Here is an 8,264-nt window from a genome sequence, read left to right as displayed (position 1 = left end):
GAGAGGGGGACCCAGGACTAAACTTTGAGTACTCCAGCATTTAGAGATCAGGTGGAGGAGAATATACCTACAAAACAAAAGTTTGAGAAGAAGCAATCAGTGAGGTAGGAAGACAAGGAATATGGTGTCCTGGCAGCCAGAGGAAAGTTTCAGATAGAAGGTAGTGATCAGCTGTTTCAAAGGCTGTTGAGAGGCTGTGCACCAAGAACAAAGATCAATGAATTTGGCAACATGGAGGTCACTAGTGACCTGATAATATCAGTTTCAGTGGCATGGTGGCGGGAGATGACTGAGTGGTAAAGGTGGAGAAAGGGAGACTGTGATGAAGCCAACTGTTTCCAGAGGTTTCACTGAGAAGGAAAGCAGAGAAATAGAGTAGTAACTAGAGGCAGTTGTGGGTTCAAAGGTGGGTTTTGCTTTTTGTTTTTGATGTTTTTAGAGATGGGTGCTGGGGGTATTTGTAAATTGCAAGGAATGATCCAGTGAAAAGATGGAAATTGTTGACGCAGCAGAGAAGAGAGAATAATGGGATGGACGTGGGATGAGATTTTGTCAGGGGGTGTTGGAGGGCTGAGGAGGGAAGAAATGGGAAAAAGTACTTACTGGGAAAAAGCAGTAATACCGCTGGGTAGTGAATGCTCATTTGAGTTGGAAGCAATGAATTAAAAAAGAGACTGATCAACATGATTCAACTGCTTAGATAAGGGTGTGAAGGAGTTGTGTTGTGGGTTTAGCTGGGGTTTAAAGTTTTTTCAGGTAAATATGATAGAGGATAATGCAGAACTCCTTGTGCTTCCTCTCCCTCCTCAGAAGTCCCCTGGGATTGATAGTTCAACAGTGGTCTGACCTCCTGAGACCCAAGAAGGAAGGGGAAAATCCCTTGGAATGGCTGTTTTATTAAGAATAATCCTCTGGATTATATTAATAACCCAACTTGCTTCCCTTCTTTCAGAGGAAAGAATGGTATTGAGTGTTGAACACGTGCTGTGTATTTTACTTTCATAAGCATGTAATTGAAATTAAGTCTGAGTTTAAATTTCTCCCAGCCTCTCCACCTATCAGCTGTGACCTGGTCAGATTAACCTCTCTTGGTCTAACTTCTTCATTTGTAAAATGAGGATCATGATACCTATGGCAGGATCAGGATTAAGATGGGTTCCTAAGGCAATGGTGTATAACGGAAAAAGCATGGGTTTTGGGTGTCAGAAAGACATATGTGTGAATCCTGTTGTATCATTTAATGATTTGATCATTTTAGGTAGGTTATTTCACTGGTCTGTGCCTCAATTTCCTGATTGGTAAAATGGGGATTACAAGATGATAATATCTACCTTGAAGGCTAGGAGTAATACTTGTTCACCACACAGAGATCAAAATGGTGGAAATTGGCTCAGGATTCTACCTATCATCTATCTATCTGTCTATCTATCATCTATCTATCTATCATCTTTCATCTGTCTATCTATCATCTATCTATCTATCATCTATCTGCCTATCTATATTTATCTATATTAGAAATATATATTATATATATTGTGTGTTGTTGTATAAAGCTTTTGGAACAAAATCTCAAACACAGTAGGTGCTTAATAAATATTAGTCCTTTTCTTCCTTGCAGTCCATTCTCCTAGAGCAATAGTTCTTCACCTTAACAGCACATTAGAATCCCCTGAGGAACTTAAAAGGCAAAACAAAAGAAAAGTGGGTCCCACTCCCCCCCACCCCTGGAAGTCTGGTTTAATTGTTCTGGAGTAGCTCTCTGGCCTGTAATTTTTGAAAGCTTCTCAAGTGAATCGACTTACAGTCAGGGTTAAGAATCACTGCTAGAGTTATCTCTCTAGAGCCCAACAGAAGACGATGTTGCTTCTCTGCTTAAAAATTTCTCATGATTCTCCATTGTTTACTGAGTGTAGTCCAAGTTCCTGTGACTTGTATGCCAGACCCTGAGCAGTGATTCTCAGCCCTCTCAGGACACATGACACATTCCCACAGATAACTTCAGCTTGGGTTCAACTGCCCCCAGTCCTTTTACTTACCAGTTGTGTGATCTTAGGCAAGTTACTTATCCTGTCTAAGCTTTAATTGTATCATCTAATTTCACCTTTGCTTCTTCTAACTCCGATCCTTTGTACATGTTTTTCTTTTTGTCTTGAATGTCCTCTCTCTTTTTCCTCTGTGGCAAATGCCTTATATTCTTTGAAATTCAGTTTATATGACTTACGGTTAGCCAAAGGGTAAGAGGGAGGCAGTAAATTGGGAATTTAGGATTAACAGATACACACTACTGTATATAAAATAGATAAACAACAAGGACCTACTGTAGAGCACAGGGAACAATATTTAATATCTTATAATAACTTATAATGGAAACAGATTTGAAAGAGAATATATATATGTATAACTGAATCACTTTACACCTGAAATATTTTAAATCAACTATACCTCAATAAAAAAAAAATTCAGTTTATATGCTCTCTCCTCTCAAGCTTACCCTGAATATCCCCTCCTTGACATAGTCCCTCTTCTTTCTTTGAGTTTTCATGCCACTTTATGAATGCCTCTATTTTAGCTCTTTTCCTGTTGCATTTGTAATTATATTTTCCACATCTGTCGCACACCAGACTTTCGTTTATCTTCATATTATGTTGGCCTAGCATGGATACTGTTTCATTGTTAAGTGGTCAATAATTCTTGTTGAATTAATGAAGTGAAATAAAATAGACAAAGATTCCTGAAACTGCCAACCTTGTGGATTTAGAAAATGACCTATATCTTTTGCTTGGTGCTTTGTAATAAATTTTGGTTTAAAGAGTGAATTAAGTCAAATGAAAACTGTCAGACGGATATCATTTTCTACCTTGACAATGTCCAGCTGACTCATTAAGGGACCATTTCCTCTTGGGGAAAAAAACAAAACAAAGCAATTAAAAACCATTGTCAATAAATGTGGTGAGGACATTGAATCATGGTTTTGTATAACTGGAATTTCTCCAAAAACCAGTATGGTCTCACCGGTAGACACACATGGTTTCTCAGCTGTAGCAAGTGAGAACACAAACTTTGTATAATGCTGCAGTGGGAGCTGGTTAGGATATTTTGTTGTTATGGACAGAGTGATCACTTCATGCCCTAAAAATATGTTTTGAAAAATCTTTTTCTCCACCACTCTCTGCTTGTCATTCAACAAACTTTGTCATTGTTTTCACAGTGTGCTTGGCACAGACTTGGGCCTAGAGATGCAGAGATAGATACAGTCCTTCTCTCAAGTAGCTTAAAGTCTCTGAAGGAAAGTGATTAAAGTCTGTTAGAGTCTGTTTTCAAACAGAGCAAGAAAATACCCTAAGCACTGTAGTGTAAGTTATAGGAGGTAAGGGAGTATTTGATCTATGGTGGCAGGATGGGATGGGCTTTATAGGAAGTTAGGAAAGGTTTGTAGAGGAGATAAAGCTTGCAAACCCTTAAAAAAAGAAGATGTTGACAAATTAGACAAGACGGGCAAAGCTCTCTTAAATAAAGGGAATAAGAGCAACAAGTGTAAGGGGGTATGAAAATGCCTCTTGTGTTTGGGGATCTATTAGTGGTTCCACAAAACCGGAAGTGGATGATGCAGCAAGAGGTGGAATCAGCTGGGTAAGGACTAGCTCCCATACACCTTATGGGTATGCCAAGGAGCTTGGACTTGATCTTGTAGGCACTGAGAGCCATTAAGGATGTCAAGTTAGTGATATATACAGCTTTTTAATTTTAAAAGATCACTTGGACTTCCCTGGTGGTGCAGTGGTTAAGAATCCACCTGCCAATGCAGGGGACATGGGTTCGATCCCTGGTCTGGAAAGACCCCAGGTGCCGGGGAGCAACAAAGCCCATGCGCCACAACTACTGAGCCTGTGCATCACAACAGTTGAGCCCACGTGCCACAACTACTGAAGCCCTTGTGCCTAAAGCCTGTGCTCTGCAACAAGAGAAGCCACTGTACTGAGCAGCCTGCACACCGAAGAGTAGCCCCCACTCTCCATAACTAGAGAAAGGCTGCGCACAGCAATGAAGACCCAATGCAACCAATAAACAAATAAATTTATAAAAAAAATTTTTTTTAAAAGATCACTCTAGCAGCAACATGGAAGGGAGGCAAGCCTGGAATCAGGGAGACCAGAAGAATATTGCAGTAGTATGAGTGAGGGAAGAAGGCAAGTAGCATAAGGGAGGAAGGGAAAGGAGCAGATCTAAAGGATGTGAAGATGGTGACACTGATAGCACTCCCTTAGTGATCAGATGTAGGAAGACGGGGAGAGGGAAGCCGAAGGTAGCTCCCAGGTCTCAAACTTCAGTGACTGGGTGAGCAGGCTCTGTTTATGGGGATGGGGAATATTGGAGGGTTAGGATAGTGTGAGAATAATATAATAAAGTTTAATTTTGAGAAGGTTTAAGTTTGAGATTTCTGTGGAGCACCTGGGTGGAGTTTCTAATGGTCATTTGGAAATAGGAATTATTATTTCTTTGCGAAGGGAGCTAGAAAATTCTAGATTACAGCTTCAAGGTCTTAATTAAAATATAAGTTGAGGAGAGAGTGATGGGCTATAGATAACAAACCCAGCAGCCATTCACGCCTCAGACAAAAATCTCACTCTCCCTGGAGCTAAGTTTTCAATATCAAATTTTCAAGCCTTACCAATATTCTTGTACTTTAGAAATCCAAATCAGGTACTGAAGAAATCCAGATTCTTACACTTTTTGTACATTTCTGTTTGCCATCAAGAGTCCAATGTACAAAATGTTAAGAGTCAAAAGTATAGAATGTACTTTTTAGGCTTTAGTGAAAGTATAATGCAATATAAATGTCACCACTCAAATATGCTTGTGATCAGGACAGAATTCAAGTAAACATTCCAGGACCGAAGCTGACCTCACGGTGGCACTCCAGTCTTATCAGAATAAAGGACTCTGGAATCATCTTACTAACCTTTAAGTGAACAGTCCACACTGAAGTAAAGAGTTGTTATAAACTCTGGGTTCGTAGACCCCACAGTTAAACTTCCTAGGGAGAATTTACAGGGAAGGATATGCTTTTTTGTTTTTATTGATAAATCCGCTCTGACCTAAGGCTGGATTAACAGTATAGGGTATATAATATGGCAGAAGTTCTCCATCCAAAAAAGAAATTTCACCAGAGTTCAAAACTAATCAAAATAATATCCTCATTATTATTAATAGCTACCATTTATTGGTGCCTGCCGTGTGTCACTTACAGTTCAGGGTACTTTTCGTATTATATGAGCCCATTGAACTCTCACACCAACTCTGTGAAGCTGATAACTATTCTTGTTTTTCTGAAGAAGAAACTGAAGCTCAAAGACATTAAGTCGCTAGCCTCTCAAGTCATCCAGGTAGGAAGTATCCATGCTGTATTTTGAACCCAGTCTACGTGATTCCAAAATTTGAGGTCTTTGAGCAAGGGTGCATTGCCTCATATTATTGATGTCAAAATTAAAGCAGGAACAAATGAAACTTTGTGGTTTTCTTTGGGTATAGACTGTTTGGATGGAGGTGGTTTAAATAATATGTATTTAGGGAGATCTAGTGAGGACCCCTATTGTGAATTTGAGGCCTCTTCCTGAAACTCTTCACTACCTATAAGAAACAGGATATTTACACAGTCACAAAGTATGCCCCACAAAGTATTCATTAATTACAAAGAGAAAAACAGCAGATTTACAGTGGAGAAAGCTTGCAGATGCTAGGTTAATACAATAAAGTATAAATGAGAAAGCAGCTGTGGTAAAATATCAATATTTGTGCCACAGAGAGATTCTTTTCCTTTTACAGTGGAAAAAACTAGGGGACAGGGAGGATCTGTTGACATGATTGGTCAACAGTGGAGCACAGGACTAATTTCCATCTTTGATCTCCATCTGTGAAAGCCCAAATCCCACAAAGGTTTCCAAATGAAATATTTACTTTTCTAAGTGGTAGAGAATTATTGATGAATCCTAGAGTCTGTATAAAGAAGACTCCCCAAATGAAAGACACAAATAATAAAACTCCAGAATAATGTTATTATACTGACCATAGATGGTAGAGGTGGGAGTTACTTGTTTTTACTCCTACAGTGCTTAATCAAGAGTGTCAAATCATATTTATAAAGCATTTTTTAAATGCCTTAAAGACTTCAAAGCCATAGAGCTTCTCTACCTCTCTAGGGGTTAATACCAGCATTTTGTACATCCTTGGTCTAAGAGAATTACCAATCTGCCTATTTCTTTCAAGAACTGTTCTTTTAGTGAGAAGGAAAAGATGTCTAGAGAAGCTTTTTGTTCAATGTGTCAGTGTTTGCATGATTTACAGTATAATTAACCAGCTCTGTAGCACCAGCAGACCAGCTCCTTTCACTATTCATCATGTTTGCAGTGACTTCAGATCATCAACTCTGCTGGGAGGAAATACCTCCTCCTTAGAGATGTAAAAATATTATGTCCCTGATCATTCCTACAGGCAGAATGTCATCCACCCTTATGTAAGTATTGTTTTTTCACATCTAAGGGATTCCTCCCCTACCCCATTATTTTTGCACATCAATCCGCTCAGAGCTAAAATCTAATTAAATAATTACATGCAAAATCTAATGCTACTTGGGAAGAATTTTGTTATTCAATTGCTTATAACTACTGGAACACATTTATTAAGATATAAAAGTCTGGTAACTCAAAGTCTAAAACAAAACACCTATGCAAACAAATATGTCATTAACATTATCACAAAAACTATGTTAAATCTCTATATTCAAACCTTACTAGGTATCTAAAAAACCTCAAAGGTGTCTAATTGGGTCCAGTAATTCCACTTCTAAGAAGTTACCCTAAATATACACCTCCAACAAGATGAAAGTACATATGTACAAGGTTAATTATTGCAGCACTCTTTGTATTTGCAAAATATGAGACACAACCTAAATGCTCATGTAGAGGACAGAGGCTGAATAAACCATGGTACAAGCATATAATAGAACACTACACATCTGTAAAAAAGAATGAAGAAGATGTTTGCAAACTGATAAGGAATAAATTCTAGGATATACTGTTTAGTGAAAAAAGCAAAGTACAAAAGATTATCTATACTGTGCTATCTTTTGTGTAAGAAAGAAAGGAAGTGAGAAAATACAAGTGCCTGCTTTTTGACCAAAAAGCAAGCTGTGAAGGATAAACCAGAAATTAATGAGATTACTATTACTTACAGGAGGTGGCTGGGAATGAGGTGGTAAGGGTGAGTAGAAGATGGAAAGTGACATTTCTCTTGAATATTCCTTTTTGTATAGTTCTGTCTTTTGGAGCCATGTTAATGATTTATATAGTGAGTAAAACACATGCATGCGTGCACACACACACACATACATTCACACAAATAGGGGAAAAGCCTAAAAATGGAATACAAATGAATCAACCTAATGGTTTTATTATTTATTTATTTATTTTTAAAATAAATTTATTTATTTATTTATTTATTGGCTGCATTGGGTCTTTGTAGCTGCACACAGGCTTTCTCTAGTTGCTGCGAGCAGGGGCTACTCTTTGTTGCGGTGCACGGGCTTCTTATTGTGGTGGCTTCTCTTGCTGTGGAGCACAGGCTCTAGGTGCACAGACTTCAGTAGTTGTGGCACGTGGGCTCAGTAGTTGTGGCACACAGGCTTAGTTGCTCCACGGCATATGGGATCTTCCTGGCCCAGGGATTGAACCCGTGTCCCCTGCATTGGCAGGTGGATTCTTAACCACTGTGCCACCAGGGAAGTCCCAACCTAATGGTTTTAAATGAATAATATGAGGGTAAGTCAAAAATTATCTGCACTCCAGTTATATTAAAACTTCTGTTGGCCACACTGTCTTATCAGAGCTTTGCATTCAAGGCTGCTGTCTCCCCAGTCACTACTGTGCAGGTGTGAACGTGTTACATCAGTTCGTTTGTAACTGTGGTGAGAGCAAAAATGGATGCCCCACTTGTGATGTGCACAAAAGAAGAGCAGGTGCAGTGATTCGTTTTTTGTGGTCTGAGGGTGTACCTGGTGCTGTTATTTATCGAAGACTTTGTGCACAGTACGGGGAAAGTGTTTTGTCATGAAGAAGTGAGTATGAATGGGTAGAGAAGTTCAAGGAAGGCTGCATAAGTGTTAGCCATCAAGAAGGAGCTGGATGCCCATCCACGTCCACGGCTGATGATGACATTGAGTGTACACGTGAAATGATTCTGTCGAATAGACAAGTGAGAGTGGATTATGT

Source organism: Hippopotamus amphibius, chromosome 17, assembly GCF_030028045.1.
Source record: "Hippopotamus amphibius kiboko isolate mHipAmp2 chromosome 17, mHipAmp2.hap2, whole genome shotgun sequence".
Taxonomy (NCBI): Eukaryota; Metazoa; Chordata; class Mammalia; order Artiodactyla; family Hippopotamidae; genus Hippopotamus; species Hippopotamus amphibius.
This window is presented reverse-complemented; position numbering follows the sequence as displayed.